This window comes from Eurytemora carolleeae, unplaced genomic scaffold, assembly GCF_000591075.1.
Source record: "Eurytemora carolleeae unplaced genomic scaffold, Eaff_2.0 scaffold39, whole genome shotgun sequence".
Taxonomy (NCBI): Eukaryota; Metazoa; Arthropoda; class Copepoda; order Calanoida; family Temoridae; genus Eurytemora; species Eurytemora carolleeae.
In genome coordinates this window covers 235,223-254,474 of record NW_019396056.1, presented here as the reverse complement: position 1 = coordinate 254,474, position 19,252 = coordinate 235,223, and the positions used below count along the sequence as shown (strand labels likewise).

Sequence of the window (19,252 nt, the reverse complement as noted above, 5' to 3'; positions counted from 1 at the left end):
ATCGAACCTAGGACATCAATCCTCAAAATGTTCCCAGATTATCATTTCAGTGCCTTAAATTAAACATCAGAAAAGGTTTAAAACAAACTTTTTTTACATTGTATAAAGTTCAAATCTTTATATATGCATTGGTTTGGTGTTTGTCTTATTTTTTTATATAAAATCTTGTGTTTGAAATTTATTGTGTCACCTGTCTTTTTTTTTAACAAACTATTTTCATTTTGTGGTCCAAAGCTGTATTGTTAAAAAAGTTTAAATATATCGAATTTCCCCTTGATACTTGTAAATAAACGAATTCGATACGCTCACCGGATACAAATCTAAATTCTGCAATCGGCGGCCGCCTAGGAAAATAAAAAAATTAGTCTAATCCCCTTACAAAATACACCAAATGCACATCTGATAAGAGGCGTAGCTGTGGGGAAATAACCGTTAGTCGTCTGCATGCAAAACTGATAATTGCGGGGTAGAATGCAAGGATTAATGGGATAATTGCGGGGTAGAATGCAAGGATTAATGGGATAATTGCGGGGTAGAATGCAAGGATTAATGGGATAATTGCGGGGTAGAATGCAAGGATTAATGGGATAATTGCGGGGTAGAATGCAAGGATTAATGGGATAATTGCGGGGTAGAATGCAAGGATTAATGGGATAATTGCGGGGTAGAATGCAAGGATTAATGGGATAATTGCGGGGTAGAATGCAAGGATTAATGGGNATGGCTTTCCTGTATGATCCTCTGAAAGGATTAATTGATTATTTGAATTTAAAAAGTTTAAAGAAAAAACATATTCTAGAAAGCTTAAGAAGAAAATCTTGTAAAAACTGGGAAAAGTTTGAATAAAACATTTGTCCATCTTTCAACTTTTAATGCAGAGATGGGTCCAACATAGTTTTATAATCTTACAATTCCAAAACATTATTCTCATTATCTTTAATGAAAAGAATAAATTTGGTGCCCAAAACAGACGAGAGGGAGAGGGGCTTCAAAACTTCATTTTGTCCAAGAGACTTACAATATTTACTTATTTACAAAATGAAGAGTAAAAACCAAACAGGTCAGCCATGGCGTGCATGTCCAATTATATGTACCGAACACACAGTACAGTAACAAACATTGTACGTACTTTGCTGATTTGGTTTAATTTGATTCTCTGAACAAATCAATTTGAGCCAAATCTTTATCTTTGTTTAGATTTTTGATTAGTTTTACAACTCTTTTAGCCATTTTTTACTTATCGTTTGGAAATTTAAAATTTTTTAAAAATTTTAAATCCTCTAACCATGTTTTTGATTGCAGCAGATTCTAATTAATGAATATTTCTTTATTTGTATTTTGTATCCGACCTAAATCAAGATTGTATTCTTAATTGCCAATAGAGAATTAATCAAATATGTAAATGAAAGTTTCTGAATATCGAGGGGGGGGGGGGTTATAAAATATAGGATTTGTCTCTGTGATATGAGTCAGTAAAAAAAACATGGATTAGTATACAGCGATGTTTTGGACAAAATTTTCAGAATTATTATTTAGTTCGAATTTTAGGCATAAGTAAAATAAAATTTGATAAAAAAAATACAAAAATAATTTTGGATCATTGAAAATAAAATCGGAAAACTTATTTTTTTTTGAAAAAATTTAATTTGTTGAAAAATTGTTGGGAAAAATTTGACTGAAAATTTGCAATAAATGTTATCAAATTATAACCTTAGAACTGTAATGATTTCAAAAATGCAAATAATTGGCTTACATTTTTTGTTATATCTTATTTGATTTTTGATGAATTTTTATGAAATTTTGGAAAACAATAGAATAAACATTTTCCAAACAATTTTTCAAAAAGTTTATTTTTTTTCAAAAAAAATTGGTTTCGCTGATTTTTTTTAAATTTTCCAAAAATATTTATGAATTTTTTTTCGTAACATTTCATTTATGCCTAAAATCCGAACAAAATAATAATTTTGAAAATTTGTCGAAAACATTGATATTCCCTGTTTTTTTTTTAACTCACCCTGTGTATACATATTTGGCTAATCTGTCTGTGTTTAACAAACGTTAAAATGGCTAAAATTAACATGACCCCAGGGAAGGTTTTTGGACCATCATAATAGAAAAGTTGTCCAATGTCAATATGGGGCAAGAAGCGCCGTGCCCTAAAAGTCTAATATAAAAAGTGGCTGAAGCTGGATTGGGACTGTCCGGAGTGTAGGAGATAAGGAGGGAGGAGAGAGAAGAAAACTATGATAATATTCCAAGTATTCAGAACCTACTCGACAAATACAATAGGTTGGTCGGTGTGCAGTGTTTCATGTACAGCTTTTACATTCGTGTACAGTTTTATCTAGAGTACATAAACAATTCCTATTATACTATTTGTCGTACGGTACAACGTCCTGATATAGTTGTGTACAATATAACTAGATATTTATAGAATAAATGTGTTTACCTCTAACAAGTCCTCCCCTACCCCATTGTTTGAAATATTGTCAGATTTGTCGCAAAATGTTTTAAATTTTCAACAATAAATGTTTTGTTTCTCAACCTGACATTATTTATCCTCCCATTCACTTTCAGACATAAAATATCTTTATGTTTTTCTTTCACTAATATTTTCTATTTTTGCTTGGTTACTAACAAAATTTACATAATACAGCTACAAAAGGATATCATTAAAAAGTCCCAAAATCGTTTTCATATATCGTTTAGAAAGATCGTTTTTTATCTACTTTTGATTTTAGAAAAAAATTTAGCATAATGTAATAAAAGCAAACATAGAAAATTTGATTCTGCTAAAAATCTAAGATTTTATAGAACTCATTTAAATCCAAAAATCTTGAATGTGTGAAAATGGAACACCAAACTTTACCCGTTCATAAATACAGCAGAGCCCGCGATTAAAAAAAATCGGGAAAATCCGGCTCGGGTCTAAGCTGCCGTCGAGCCTTATTTATGGCTTGAGCTTTCGGATTCAAGCTACATCTTATTTTCCACAGAGTTGAATTCAAAAAACCGGTTTCATATTCTATTTGGTTGATTTTCATGGTAGGAATTGGCACTTACCGGGTTTTGATGAGAACAAGACTCAATATTGAGCCTTATTCTCTACTAAAACCAACCAAGGTCGGTTTTCTTTTCATTGGGCCTAACTCCTTAAGTCGAGCCGAAGATCTTCTTGCAGCTGTCAATCACGTTACACAAGCTGTCGTCAGAGCTGGGTCGAAGATTGGGTCGTAAAGTCGAGTTTAAGGAATTATATGGCTCGAGCCGAAGTTTTTAAATCGCGAGCTCAGGAAATCCGTCAACAGAGTTTTAACTTTTCTATTGATCATGCTTTCTACTTATCTTGTGAACCAAAAACTCTTGACATTTCTGATTGTAAAACTAGAACTCCTAAGACCTCTGAACCAAAATGATTGACGTCTAAAAGTTTATCAACTAAGTTTACAAACACAATTAGTTTATTTTAAAGTGGAATTAATAAAAAAGATAATACTAATAAATTTTAATCAAAATCAAAAATGATAGTTTTACAATTTTGATCATGGTTTGAATGAAATCTTTCAAATAATATGATAACTATTCAACCTATCCACAAAAACATTTAAATTTTGATGTTATATTAAAGTATATTTATTGCCAAATTAGATTTGTAAAAAGTTCAACTTTAAAGCCTAGATTTCTTTAGTACTTGTATAAATAGAAAGGAAGGGTTGATATGGAGAATAAAACTTTCCAACCAAAACTTTTAATTCTAGATTATAATCATAAATGTTCAATTTAATTATAAATTTGAATATTAAAGAATAGGAATTGAGTTTGCCGAGAATATTTTATATTTTATATTAATTTCTGAAGAATTGCAGCTAACTTACTTACCCAGGATAAATCTATAATTTTATAATCTTTATATCTGTACAATCTGATTTGCTAGACCTTTGATATTTGAATCTAAATATTTTGATAGATCTGATGGTCAAAGTATGAAATATCAAATGTTAACACCGTCAGGTTCTAAAGATACACGTACGTATAAGTAAAATTAGTGGAAAGAGTTCCGCACCCTTAACCCTATAAAGGCTGGTGGTTTGAATCTATGTATAGCCGGGGGAGGACCTCCCACGCCCCCCCCTATAAAAGGCCTTAGAGAATAGCTATGGGGTTGAAATGAATGTTCATAGCCCAATTTTTCAAGGCCAGCTCATAGAAGAAAAAAATTAGACCGATAACTTTTATAGTTTGGGGCCTAGGGAAAGTTGAAAAAAATGCCAAAAAAAAGTTTTAAAAAATGTAAAATAATTTTTTTGTTTTAAACAAATATCAAAGTGTGACACATGTTTCTACATCCATTTTTCAAGGGCTTTTCAGAAATTAAATTATTAGATCCGTAGCTTTTTACCGCTTTGTACCCTACCCTATGCATTGAAAAAAAATTTTTTTACAAAAATCCTTTAAATTTATATTTTTAAAAGTAAAAAAAATTTACGGTGATAGTGTCAAAATGGAGAATGGGCAAAAAAAATAGAGAAGGGGGCGTCCAACGCTCGCCCGTCCCCTAGCCTGTTAAGGGCTAAATCCCGGTGTAATGGATAGTCTGTGGAACTGGTACTTGTAAAAATATGACACGTACAAATGGTGTTATTCTAAAGTCTCTTTAATGATTAAAGATAATTATATCTTTCCTTTTAATATTCTGTTATAGTATTGATTCCTTGATCATTATTTGGTTTTAGAGAGAGGAAAAAGTCAATGTTTTTTCTCTAAATAGTCTAAAAAATTCCAAACAGGATTTAGTGAAAGAAAAATATAAACTATTCATACATAATGTAAACACTATCCGGGAGCTGCATACAGAATTAAGGATAAAAATAGAAAAATGTTTGATTTGTTTATGTACAAAAAGTACTTTATTTTAGGAAAAAATCAGACTTCGAAAAAATTTCTTCTTTAAAAAGAATAAAGTATCAAAATGTTTATGGCTTTTTATTTTCTGCAATGATATCAGACAAATATCGTTCTGATACATGTAATCTCTGTTTTTGCATACAGGGTGTTCCACAAAACATGACAGTTGATAAATAATTTTGAATGTCTTCTTCCATATACTGTATTAGATATTAAAGACTTTTTGAAGTTTATTTAGTTAAAAAAAATGTTGTTGAAATATATTTTACCTTGAAATCAATTTTACTATAACACGACTGCCATATAATGTTTTTTTTTTATTATTCTCTTTGGTATCAAATAACTTGACAAATTATGGAAGAAGACATTTTAAACTATTCAGTAACTGTCATGTTTTGGGGACACCCTGTATATTCTCACAAAATATCAAGAATTAAAGGAATGTTAGTGACCCTATATTTTTATACTACCTAGTAGAGTATGATTTGCAATGGTATCCTTTAAATCTTTGCTTCGTTTCTCTCAAGGTATCCTTTATTTTCTTTAAAGTAAAAAAACATCCGACATAGATGAAGATTTAAAGGTTACTGTTTAGGGTCATTAATTAAAGGGTCACCTAATCTTCTCCTTCCATTTCACATCCTTTAACATACTGCACCCAGTCCTGTACAGTACACAGAGATAAAACCAGTTTCAAGATGTAAACAAGACTTATAAAGTTCAACCCCTTACTGCTCGCAGGATAGAAAGAGAAATAGTCAAACCCATTTCCCCTCTACTAAAAATATTGACAGCCAGACAAGAAATTAATGTAAATAAATCCAAGAATCTGAAACAATCAAGTTTTCTACGAACTAAAAGACAGATGACGGGCTGGTTCGAATTCCAACAACTGTGAATAGTTAATACAATAAAGAGTTCCTACTAAATGTAGCGGAAACATCCAATCCAGCAGGGACCAAGGTGTTAGATATGGATTCTGGTTTAGAAATATATAGTTGAAACCCTGACCGAGAAATCTAGACATAAACCGGTAGATAAAACTCTAACTCACGTAGAAACTATAAAAATCCAAATTACCAAATTGAAAAGTTTCTGGCAAACCTAATAATCACTCAATAACCAGCAAAAGCTCTGAATGTAATAATAAAGGAATAACCCAGTGTTCAAGTTGTAATAAGGACATGGACCTACACATTGCTCCTCCTGGTGGTACAAGGACCTACACATAGCTCCTCCTGGTGGGACAAGGAACTACACATAGCTCCTCCTGGTGGTACAAGGATCTACACATTGCTCCTCCTGGTGGTACAAGGACCTACGCATAGCTCCTCCTGGTGGTACAAGGACCTACACATAGCTTCTCCTGGTGGTACAAGGATCTACACATAGCTCCTCCTGGTGGGACAAGGACCTACACATAGCTCCTCCTGGTGGGACAAGGACGTACCGATAGCTCCACCTGGTGATACAAGGACCTACACATAGCTCCTCCTGGTGGTGGCATTCTAGACAATATTCATGCAACTAGGCAACCCATATTCATTCAAAATAACTTAAATTCAAATTTTTATATTTTTATGGCGGGTTTTTCTTCAAAATCTCATAATTTCCTCCAGTGCAGAAGTTGGTCCAGATACCCATTATGGTTATTTACTAAGATTTTACCCTAACATCCCTTCCTCACCAGTCGCCAATCAGTTCCTTTACAAGTTTTATTTTACATTGATTAAAAGGACGGTCTTTCTTATTTTTAAGTAATCTTTAAATTGAAACTAGGCATTTCCGATTCACAACGGTTCCTTGAAACCTGTAGATATAAAGATTAATAGGGAAGATATTTTCATTTTTTAGCATACAAGGATTTAATTCTATTATTTCCTTCACTTTTTCTGAGTCAGAAATGCGCAAGTCACTTTCTATGGAAACTTGAATTAAAATTAATAAAATTAGATAGAATTATGAATATATTAAAAGGGTAACCTTGTGAATCTGACATCCGTCATTCAAATCAAATTTAAACTACGTGTACAGTCCCTTTCACCGTCTAAAAACGTATCCCCCCCCCCTTTTCCTTAGAATAAAAATTAAATTAAGTTCTGATTTTGGTTTGTGGCAGAGGTGTGTCATATTTCACTATCTACACAACTAAAGAAGATGCTGAGTCCCTCTACTAAATGTAGCAACACTATAAAAAGATGTTATGAGAAGCTTCTAGACGCGGCGGGAGAACGGAAAAAGTAAGAATTTGGGGCCTCTAAAAATATAACGTGATATACTAGAATATTCAAGCATTAGATAAAACGTTAACATCATTTTTCAATGATGGTTAGAACCGTATTTTGAAGAATTCGTAAAATAAATTTAGATTTTGGATTACCAAATTAAATCTGCATGTATAAAATTTGCATGTATATTTTTAAAACGTTTTATCTTTTATTATTATTTACATATATGAAGAATGTATTAGATTACTTTTTTATATATAGCACATATGTGCTACAGTATACATAGACTTGCATGATTATATGGTGGTAGGTGATAATATCAATGAAGATGACTTTTTTATTAGGTTTTTATTGAAATCAAGCTTTTTTGAATTACAAGTTTACAATTAAGTAATTGAAGAGAAGTTTTTAATTAATATCTTCTCTATGTTACTATTTTTTGGTGTGTCCATTCTGTTTAAAAGCTTGATATAAATCAAAATTGAAATCGAAGGTCGTCTTAATTGTATTGATACAATCACCTACCACCGTAATCAAAATTTGTTAATCCTACAGTGATAACTAGAAAAGTCTGAATTAGGAAGACGACTTTCATAATCGAGTTTTGACTTAAGTATTGTTATTATGTCGTCTTCCTATTCCATTGTTTTTTGGTTATCACTGTAGTATTTTTTAATTACAAGATCAGGGACACATATTTATTCCCGGTTTATGATTATTCTTTAAACCCCTGAATCATGTTTCGTGAATTTTTGAAAAGTCCAGGAACAAAAAGTGCGAATGCCTCGTCAGGTTTGTAAAATCTCCAGTAAAATCTCAGCATGATTTATATGATAACGTCACTAGTAAACGCTTTTTTGTTAAATAAAAAAAATGGATAACATTTTTTAAAAATATTACAGAAATATGTTGCGCAAAACTATCAGAAATATGTAGTATTAGCTTATGAACCCAGCGTTGCCCAGGGTACTCATAGTTACTCCAGCCGTTTACCCGGGTTTGGTCGTAAACGGTTTTAAATATTTTTCCCTATAAAAGTGGAACCAGTCAATTTAGAATCCCCAAACCAAGCTAAGAACATTCCCGTGGGTTTCCCAAGGTCTCCAATCAAAATTTGAGGCATATCGGTCCAGAAGTTCCCGAGTTATTCTCGAACAAACAATCTAACAGACAGGCAAATAGCGATTACAACTTTATATATACATATATAGATAATGCTCTCGGAAATAAACCCATATTTGTGAAACACCCTGTATAGTGCAGGGTAGGAACTCGATGAAGCATAATATAAGCTTGTCTAAACCAATCTTCAAATCAAAGTTTTAATTAAATTCTATAACAGTATATTAGTCAATCCGTCCAACTCAGACATTCAGGTTTAGATCTTTATTCAATTATTTTCCTTTAAAAGAAACTAACCTTGCATCTTACAGAAGGAAAAAAATCGAATTGAAAAGTATACAAAAGCGATATTTTATAATACCCATTAATTCTAACGTTAGAAACATTCGAACTGATTTTCTTCAACAAACACATTTAAAGTCTCCGGTGTGAATTGTATACTGTATACTGTATTACTGAATTAATCAAATATTGGGACAATTCCTCTTCCATGAAAATCTTTTTTAATGGCTTCAGGGTAAAGAATTTATGTTTACATAAATTTCAAGCATTTTAATATAAAATTCTGAACCTTTTAAAATCTAATAAAGTTCTCTACTATGTTACCCCCCCCTCTTAAAGGGAGTGTTCGCTAAAAATAAAAGGGGGTATAGGTTTAATGCGATAAAAAAACGCTTTTGATCGCAACTAATCTTGCTTCTATCTGTTGCGTCTATAAGGAGAAAATTGTTAAACACGACTCACACCGAAGAACGCAGCGTCCATACAAATTCGGAAAGATGTAACATTCAACTCGGATCGCAAACAAATCAATTTAATTCCAAACAAATCATTCAGATATTACAAACAGTAGTCATCGATTATTTTTGTGCTCACTCAGTGGTGAATACTATGTAGTTTCCTGGTATTCTCTAGTTGGTAAATACTCTGTGTAGTATCCTGGTATTCACTAGTTGGTAAATACTCTGTAGTATCCTGGTACTCACTAGTTGGTGAATACTATGTAGTTTCCTGGTATTCTCTAGTTGGTAAATACTCTGTGTAGTATCCTGGTACTCACTAGTTGGTAAATACTCTGTAGTATCCTGGTACTCTCCAGTTGGTGAATACTCTGTAGTATCCTGATACTCACCAGTTGGTAAATACTCTGTAGTATCCTGGTATTCACTAGTTGGTAAATACTCTGTAGTATCCTGGTACTCACTAGTTGGTGAATACTCTGTGTAGTATCCTGGTACTCTCCAGTTGGTGAATACTCTGTAGTATCCTGGTACTCACTAGTTGGTGAATATTCTGTAGTATCCTGGTACTTACTATTTGGTGAATACTCTCCTGGTACTCACTAGTTGGTGAATACTCTGTAGTATCCTGGCATATCCTGGTGTTAAGCAGAAGATATGAATATTCCGCAGTACACAGTACACACTGCAGATTTCTACTGTTTTACATAAAATCTGGGATTATAAGAATATACTGAATTTTATACATGGGGATAATATATATTGTATACATAATACAGTACTCTGGTCACAGGCCAGTGGTCATGTATATAAATAGCACTAAGTTTAATTGAATAATGCTAGACTAACATAATCTTTACCATCTTGAATCTGATTATTTTATCTTTTATTTTATTTTAATTCAAATTAGAATCATTTACCAACTTATTTTATTTTAATTCACTTTCAAGAATACAAGCATATAAGGTTAGGTATAGAGTAGAGGGAGTAACGAAAGTCTATAGGTAAAGGCTAGAAGGAGTAGAGAAAATCTAGGTATAGGTCAGAAGGAGAAGAGAAAGTCCGGGTTTTAGGGTGGAGGGAGTAGAGAAAGTCTATGTATAGGTTATATAGAGTAGAGAAGTCTAGATATAGGGTAAAGGGAATAGAGAAAGTCCAGGTATAGGGTAGAGGGAGTATAGTTTCTTGGGAAAGGATGGAGGGAGTAGAAAAAATTTAGGGTAGAGAGAGTAGAGAAGTCTAGGTATAGGGTTAGAGAGTATAGTGTCTAGGTATAGGGTAGAGAGAGTAGAGAAGTCTAGGTATAGGGTAGAGAGAGTAGAGAAGTCTAGGTATAGGGTAGAGAGAGTAGAGAAAGTCTAGGTATAGGGTGGAGGGAGTAGAGAAGTCTAGTGATAAGGTTAGAGAGTATAGTTTCTAGGTATAGGGTGGAGAGAGTAGAGAAGTCTAGGTATAGGGTAGAGAGAGTAGAGAAGTCTAGGTATAGGGTAGAGAGAGTAGAGAAGTCTAGGTATAGGGTAGAGAGAGTAGAGAAGTCTAGGTATAGGTTAGAGAGAGTAGAGAAGTCTAGGTATAGGGTAGAGGGAGTAGAGAAGTCTAGGTAAAGGGTAGAGAGAGTAGAGAAAGTTTAGGTATAGGGTAGAGGGAGTAGAGAAGGTCTAGGTATAGGGTAGAGGGAGTAGCGAACGTCTATCCTTTATTTTCCTGTTCTCTAGAAATCACACAATAAAGGAAGTTAATTAGCAGAAGATAGATCTATATTAAAAAGAGAAGTAGAGACAGACAGATAGGCAGACAGACAGACAGATAGATTGACAAACTGACAGACATATAAACAGAAAAAAGAGCATCCATACTTAGAAGTGTTTCAAACATAAAACCATAGTTACCTATGAGACTGTAAAGACGACCTAAAACTCTTAAAATATGACGATCCTATGGTTAAATCAAGCTTTCTGTTATCAGTAAATTTTTCTAGTGGTTATTTAATAAAAATTTCTTCTTTTTTATCTCTAAAAAGAGATACAGGGTTGCTCAAAATGAATGAGACCTGAAACCTAGATAAATATGACAATGTTTAAAAGGTTATATTTTGTCTTCTATTTTTTCGAGTCTTGATATCGCTATTTTAAAGATTTATATAACTATATTTGAAGCTGAGAGGAGCCTCGTGAATGTAAGAATTAAGACTAACCATGGAACAAATTTTGTCCCAAAACATAAAATAAATATGAAGATAAGATAGAACGATAAATATGCATGAACGATCTGAGCTTTTCAAGTGAACTTAGCAACGTCATCAAAATAGTTTTCCCCTAATACAAGAGATTCAAGTTTAAAGTTCACTAACAATAAATAACCCAAGGTTATAATGAAAGGAAAGTTATTTCACAGGTGTACGAATCTTTTGTACTGCGGTGTACTGTCTCTGGGCGGTAATGTAAACACAAGGCAGATGTCGAAGCCTGACATGGGATCCATATTTCACATAAAAATTAATGACATATTATGTGAATTATCAAAATATTCAAAATGTAATGCTTTTAACCTCCTCGGATACTAAACAAACACTGATGCATCAATTCTTGTTTACAAATTCCACCCAGAGAGAACTGGTTTCAATGTGTACGTAGAGTATACGCAACTGCAATTAACTTTCCTTTCATTATAACCTTGAAATAATCATTTAAAATGTCTTGATATATTTGTTTTGTATGGTTATTTGTATCGTCTAAACGTCTGAACCGATCTATCCCAAACTTTTTGTAGGAAGTCACATGGCCTTGAGAATGTGTAAGGCTGTTCTAAAGTTTTAAATTCAGACTAACTAAAATTTTGATATTTCAAAAAATTTGAAAAAAATGTAAAATTCTACAAAGGAATTGAGTCTTTGTAACAAACTCTGATTTTCTAATACCTATATTTTTTTCTCCACCTGATGGTGTAAACCTTTGATATTTCAGACTAAGATTCTTTCATCTAAAAGAATTCATAGTTTGAAATATCTAAGGTATACGGCTTTGGGTTGCAAAGATATAGACATTAGAAAAGCATAGTTTGTGAAAAAGACTCAAAGAAAAAGACTTATGAAAAGTTGCGTCAATATTCAAGAATAAGTCAACGGAAGGATTTAGTATTTATATTATGCCCTGTATATTTTAGTACAACAGTCACATAGACCCTGAATTAATTGACAGTTAACCAGGAGACTTTACATAAATATCTCTAACAACTATAAATGCTCAAAAAAGGCAGACCCCATTTTGGAAATGGCAGAACTAGGACTGTTTTGTGATTATCGTTTCCTCAATTATATTTATAAAATTAGATTGTAAAACAGTCCGATATTATTTGTTAATTAATTCCGGGTCTTTCTGATTAGAACTTTACCATAAAGTATTCGTTTTTAGCTTTAGTAATTAGTGATTGGCAAAATTCTTAATGATTGGTTACTTTTGTTAAAGAAACATTTTAGAGCTAGAGAGCGCGAAGCACTATAGAAGCATAGAATAACATATTATATTAATATAATATATAATATATATATAATATATTGAATATAAAAGGAAAAGCAACTAATTAGCTGGAAAGTTTGTGAGACCAGTGTAGTGTGCAGTCTTGATCAATACAAAACTCTTAAACTGAAACAAATCAATTTTCTCTTGACCTTAATTAATCAACTTTTCAACATCAAAGGTTTTTCTTTTCTAATTGTTAAACAAAATTCTCAAACATGATCATAATATGTGTAGGTTTAATTAAAAAGGAATTATCCAATGAAGACGATAAATGGCGGTCCGGCGGACATGTTGAATGGTTTATACCCCATGTTTAACCAATGAGATATTTTTCAATAAAATGTTTGTTCAGAACTGGACTGTGTTGTCGAAAACATCTCATCCTTTAAAAAACCTTCAAAAGATCAATAACCACGCAGAATTTCTGAGTCGTCATAAATTTGATACCCCCCCCCCATTTTAAAGTTTTGATTACTCCCTTATAATTGATGAAAATGTTGGAAGAACTCACGATTTCTATATTAAATTTTCTATTTCAATGTTGAGGGATAAAAATAAAAATTTTCAATATTTTGAAAAGTGATGTAAAAAGTTGTATACTTTAGAAATCCTAAACAAATTTCCGCAATATTTGTGGATAAAATATCATTCACACCTAGCCATCTTTCAGTCAAGGATGTACTATTCAGAAAAAAAGTAAAAAATACATTTATAGCTGCATATCTGATGGTGCCTCAAAGCTAGGAGACTTCTTAAAAATCGTTATCTTATAATGATTTAATTCTTTAGTTAGATTAGACAGCAAATGTCTGTCAAATGGTATATTTTATAAAACACACTGTAGATAAACGTATTAAACTGTAAGTTTCCTTTACTAGGTCATACAGTATCTATTTACGAAAATAATATACAAAAATCCGTTTAACGCGTAATACACCGTTTCATGACTTTCTTTGTTTTGATTGCGAATTCTTTTCCTCTCCTATCTTTATAAAACATCCATATGTAGTAATTGGAGAATTTACGCAGACAAAACTTAAAGAAATTACAAAAATGTTCTTGGACTAAAAAATTAATATCTATCTTTCCTGATTACACAACATCTCTCAACCTACCTGTCTATCTACCTGTCTATCTACCTGTCTATCTACCTGTATATCTACCTGTCTATCTAAATGTCTATCTACCTGTCTATCTACATGTCTATCTACCTGTCTATCTACCTGTCTATCTACATGTCTATCTACCTGTCTGTCTACCTGTCTGTCTACCTGTCTATCTACTTGTCTATCTACCTGTCTATCTACCTGTCTATCTACCTGTCTATCTACCTGTCTATCTACCTGTTTATCTACCTGTCTATCTACATTTCTATCTACCTGTTTATCTACCTGTCTGTCCACTTGTCTTTTAAACCTGCTTTGATTTAGGTTTTGAAAAGAGTATCTGATTTTTTAACATTCATCTGATCCTTTGAGTGGAAACAATCATCTTTTAAGCACAAAATAAAGTTCAAACAATCTTTTGATACATTAAAAAAAGTTTTCAAAAATTTCTAAAGTTTGAAATTTCTCCCCCCCCCCCATCCTCTCTCTTTGATGCATTAAAGATTAATAAAAAAGATTATACCCTGATAAAGGAGGGACGTAGGATATCTCAAAATTTTTAAATTCCCGAATATAAACATGTTTATTTATAAATATTAGATATTATTCAGCGTAGCAAGCTAAAAAATGCGATGATTACTGTGTACTTAAAATAAACTCTGAAATTTAATACTTTGGATTTTATCTTTTGACGATGATTTATCCCATCGACATTTCAGTTCAAGTATATCTTTAAAAAATCAAAATTTCACCTTAAAATAATAAAAAAAAATATGTGTGCAAGTGCTTTTCATGCATATTGTCTGTATGCCTGTCTATCAAATAGAGTCTTTCTGTCTTCTATTGAACATATTTACGGGTCGTATTTTCTTTCTGCTGTTGTACATATTAACGGGTCTTACTTTCTGTCTGCTATTGTACATATTTACGAGTTGTACTTTCTGTCTGCTGTTGTACATATTAACGGGTCGTACTTTCTGTCTGCTTTTGTACATATTTACGGGTCGTACTTTCTGTCTGCTATTGTACATATTTACGGGTTGTACTTTCTGTCTGCTATTGTACATATTTACGGGTCGTACTTTCTTTCTGCTATTGTACATATTTACGGGTTGTACTTTCTGTCTTCTATTGAACATATTTACGGGTCGTACTTTCTGTCTGCGATTGTACATATTTACGGGTCGTACTTTCTGTCTGCTATTGTACATATTTACGGGTCGTACTTTCTGTCTGCTATTGCACATATTTACGGGTCGTACTTTCTGTCTTCTATTGTACATATTTACGGGTCGTACTTTCTGTCTGCTATTGTACATATTTACGGGTCGTTCTTTCTGTCTGCTGTTGTACATATTAACGGGTCGTACTTTCTGTCTGCTTTTGTACATATTTACGGGTCGTACTTTCTGTCTGCGATTGTACATATTTACGGGTCGTACTTTCTGTCTGCTATTTTACATATTTACGGGTTGTACTTTCTGTCTGCTATTGCACATATTTACGGGTCGTACTTTCTGTCTGCTATTGTACGTATTTACGGGTCGTACTTTCTGTCTGCTACTGTACATATTTACAGGTCGTACTTTCTGTCTGCTATTAAACATATTTACGGGTCGTACTTTCTGTCTGCTGTTGTGCATATTTACGGGTCTTACTTTAAATTATCATATTTAAAATATATCCTCAGTTTTGTATTTGTATTAAATTTGATTTTTCATTAATCTACGTTCAATTCCATGTTGAAGTGACATATATGAATGACTGCATGACTGAATATCTATCTATCTATCAAAATATTCTACCTGACTGCCTGAACACTTTTGAACGTGCATGCTTGAATCTAGTTCCCCTAACTTCTTAAAATCTCCTTGAAATAAGAGAAATCATCAAAATATCTCTATATATATGTCAAGATAATGATTATCAAAAATTTATTAATTTTGTTCAAGGTTTTATAAAATATCTAGTGGGTGGAAATCAGAAATCAGGGGTAGATTTGCACGAAAAAAAAATGTTGCCCCCCCCTGGGCCCCCACCTAAAAATTGAACAAAAAGCAGTAAATTTCAATTTTTTATTTGTTCAAAAATAATTGTTCACAATATTACAAAAAAATACATAATCAAAATATATAATCAAAATATATATACAACTATACATGTGCAGATGTATCATGTAAGGAGGCCGGATGTACATCACATTTTTCGCACTCCNCCCCCACTTTCATTATATTAATCTCTTAATATTGAGAGGTTGCTATATTTAAAGTTGTTTGCCGGAAAGAGGTTTCGTGGATTTTTAATAAATCGAGGTTGAGTGATTCTTTGTATTATCTCACTAGATACTACACCTGTTATCCACACGGTTCATTCAAAGTAAGCATTAAGGTGCATTTTAAATTGTAAATTACAATAAAGTGATTTGAACATTTTAAAAATTTCCTTCTTACGAAGGCTTAAGTTTTAATAAAAAGTCACTAATTATTCTGTACATCGCACGCTGTACAGATAACATTATATTAGATCATCTTTTTTATCAATTTTGTATGTTAAATGTTTCTAAAATATTCTTTATATTTCAGGTATGTATAAAATTTGATCTTCACATGGACTCAAAGAAAACTATCTCAGTATACATAGTTAGTAAAAAACCTTTCAAAAATTGATGATAAGCTTTCACAGTAAGTTAATGGAAACCTTTTACTCGACAACATTTCTTTAGTTGTCCTGTCTCCAGTTGTCATATCTGTCTCCATTTCCTATCTGTCTCTAGCTGTCCTATGTGTCTCTAGTTGTCCTATCTGTCTCTAGTTGTCCTATCTGTCTCTAGTTTTCGTATCTTTCTCTAGTTGTCCTATCTGTCTCTAGTTTTCGTATCTTTCTCTAGTTTTCCTATCTGTCTCCATTTCCTATCTGTCTCTAGTTGTCCTATCTGTCTCTAGTTGTCCTATCTGTCTCTAGTTGTCCTATCTGTCTCTAGTTGTCCTATCTGTATTTAGTTGTTCTATCTGGTTCTAGTTTTCCTATCTGTCTCTAGTTTTCGTATCTGTCTCTAGTTTTCGTATCTGTCTCTAGTTGTCCTATCTTTCTCTTGTTCTCGTATCTGTCTCTAGTTGTCCTATCTGTCTCTAGTTGTCCTATCTGTCTCTAGTTTTCGTAACTGTCTCTAGTTGTCCTATCTGACTCTATTTGTCCTATCTGTCTCCATTTCCTATCTGTCTCTAGTTGTCCTATCTGTCTCTAGTTGTCCTATCTGTCTCTAGTTGTCCTATCTGTCTCGAGCTGTCCTATCTGTCTCTAGTTGTCCTATCTGTCTCTAGTTGTCCTATATGTCTCTATTTGTCCTATCTGTCTCTAGCTGTCCTATCTGTCTCTAGTTGTCTTATCTGTCTCTAGTTGTCCTATCTGTCTCTAGTTGTCTTATCTGTCTCTAGTTTTCGTATCTGTCTCTAGTTTTCCTATCCGTCACTAGTTTTCCTCTCTGTCTCTAGTTGTCCTATCTGTCTCTAGTTTTCGTATCTGTCTCTAGTTTTCCTATCTGTCTCTAGTTGTCCTATCTGTTTCTAGTTTTCCTCTCTGTTTCTAGTTTTCTTATCTGTCTCCAGTTTTCGTATCTGTCTCCAGTTTTCCTAACTGTCTCCAGTTCTCCTATCTGTCTCCAGTTTTCCTTTCTGTCTTCAGTTCTCCTATCTGTCTCCAGTTCTCCTATCTGTCTCTAGTTTTCCTATCCTCTAATTTCTAAGCCTGTCATCTAATTTCTAAATATGTCCTCTAATTTTAAATCTGTCCTCTAATTGCTATATATTTCCTCCAGATGTGGTTTCTGTCTTCTAATTTCCTCTCTGTCCTCTAATCGCCTTATCTGTCCTTTAATTTTCATATCTCTCCTCAAACTACTTGATATCTTTATCTTCTAATTGTTCTTATTGCCCTTTCCTTTCCTTATCGTCCTTAAATTGTCCTATATGTCCTATAGTTGCTAATGTCTACCCTATATCTCTTCTTGTTGTCCTGTCTGTTCTTTTGTTGTCCTATAATGCATATTTTTTTCCTAAAGCTGGCATATTTGTCTTGAACTCCAAGCGGTAGCTTCAAATATTAGAAAATGGTTTGTTTTACTGTATTTACAGCAATTGTATTCTATATTGATTAGATAATGTATCTGGAGCAGAATGTATTGTTGAAGTATTGAGTGTTTGTGTGTGTGTGTGTGTTCTAGTGAAATAGGCGTATTTAACTCGTAAAGCTGTCTACTATACAAAGTAATTGTTGGGGAGGAACTTTGCCAAAATTATTGACAGATAGATAGATAGATCACTTAAAAGAAGGCAGATAGATTATGAAATAGATAGATGTGCTGATAGATAGATCGGCCATTTAACAGTGGGCATATAATTTGAAAATGAAAAAGGAAAGCTTTAGATAAATTGAAAGATATGCCTTTCAGGAAAAACTATGAAAATTCTGAAATCTTTGACCCTCTAGAATCAAGAACGAGGGAAACATTTAATGAGGCGCTGAGCACTCAGAATTCCTTTAAGATTTTTACTAAGGAACCTTTAATATTTACACAGCTGTAGTTCAAGTTTTTGGAGGAAAAAAGTAGCTTTTCAGTAAACATTTTAAAGGGAAACTTTAACATTTATACTACTTTTTATTGCATTTTAAAAAACATTTGCATAAGGAAAATAAAGTATTGTTACATGTAATGCAGGTAATGTAATATCTTTAAATTTTTTAAATAAAGAAAGTTGAGTCGGGTTCAGGATTCCTAAAGTACTCTATAATATATGTAACTAAGATTATGGTTTCTATTTTAATAGAATAACAGTATTTTCGAGGGAGGGATAGAATGAAATAAATTATTTTTAACGAGAGAAGATCTAGTCTGGTCTAACTGAGGTTGTGCACTACTCCTAGGATTTAGACAAAATAAAAGAGAAAAATTAAATCTAAGCAAACTTTTGCAAATAATCCTAAACCAAAATTGAACCATTGAAAACAGAAAATTAAATCAACTGATATTGGAGAATTTATTGAAAGGATATGATGTTTTGCATACTGTACACTGTACAGTGTAGTAATAACAACTGTTGAAGGGGGAAAGTGAGATTTGGATTCTTGAAAAAGGGACCTCTTTCTTCTTTTGCTCCTAATTTTTCATGGGGGAGCTTCCCCCCAGTTTCCAGGGAGGGGGGCATCCCCCCCCCCCAAGAAGCCGCTTCTTATACTAATGTATCTATATTTACAATTAGATTTGTATAAATGAAAATAATAAAACCATCACGAAACCTCGGTCTCCATAAAGTCACCTCAAGATCGATCTCTTCATTTTCTCTTTAAAATCTTAAAAATGGTGAATCTATTTTACTGTCTTTAAAGGGACTGTGAGGGTAATTTGAAGTGACCTTACATTTAAAGAGGGGAATCTCCAATTCCCAAAGGTACCCTAACAACTTTTGTTTGACAGACTTTGTCCTTATTTATCTGAAGAAACCCTAGTTATTGTTAGCAGCACATTTAAGAGATATAAACACTACGATATTTGTTCTAGAGATGATCAGTTCAAGGTTTAAAGGGTTATACCGTTGTGAGTCGAGGACTCTCCTTTTTATATGCATGGAAGGTCACTT

The 19,252-nt window shown here is 32.8% G+C and overlaps 1 long non-coding RNA gene across 1 annotated transcript; it reads left to right on the top strand.

Annotated features, from left to right (window-relative positions):
* The first annotated feature begins 7,067 nt into the window (after positions 1–7,067).
* Positions 7,068–16,275, top strand: LOC111707141 (uncharacterized). The gene is made up of 2 exons (XR_002766384.1): positions 7,068–7,145; positions 16,202–16,275. It is a non-coding gene; the product is annotated as an uncharacterized LOC111707141 (long non-coding RNA).
* Positions 16,276–19,252: the final 2,977 nt, after the last annotated feature.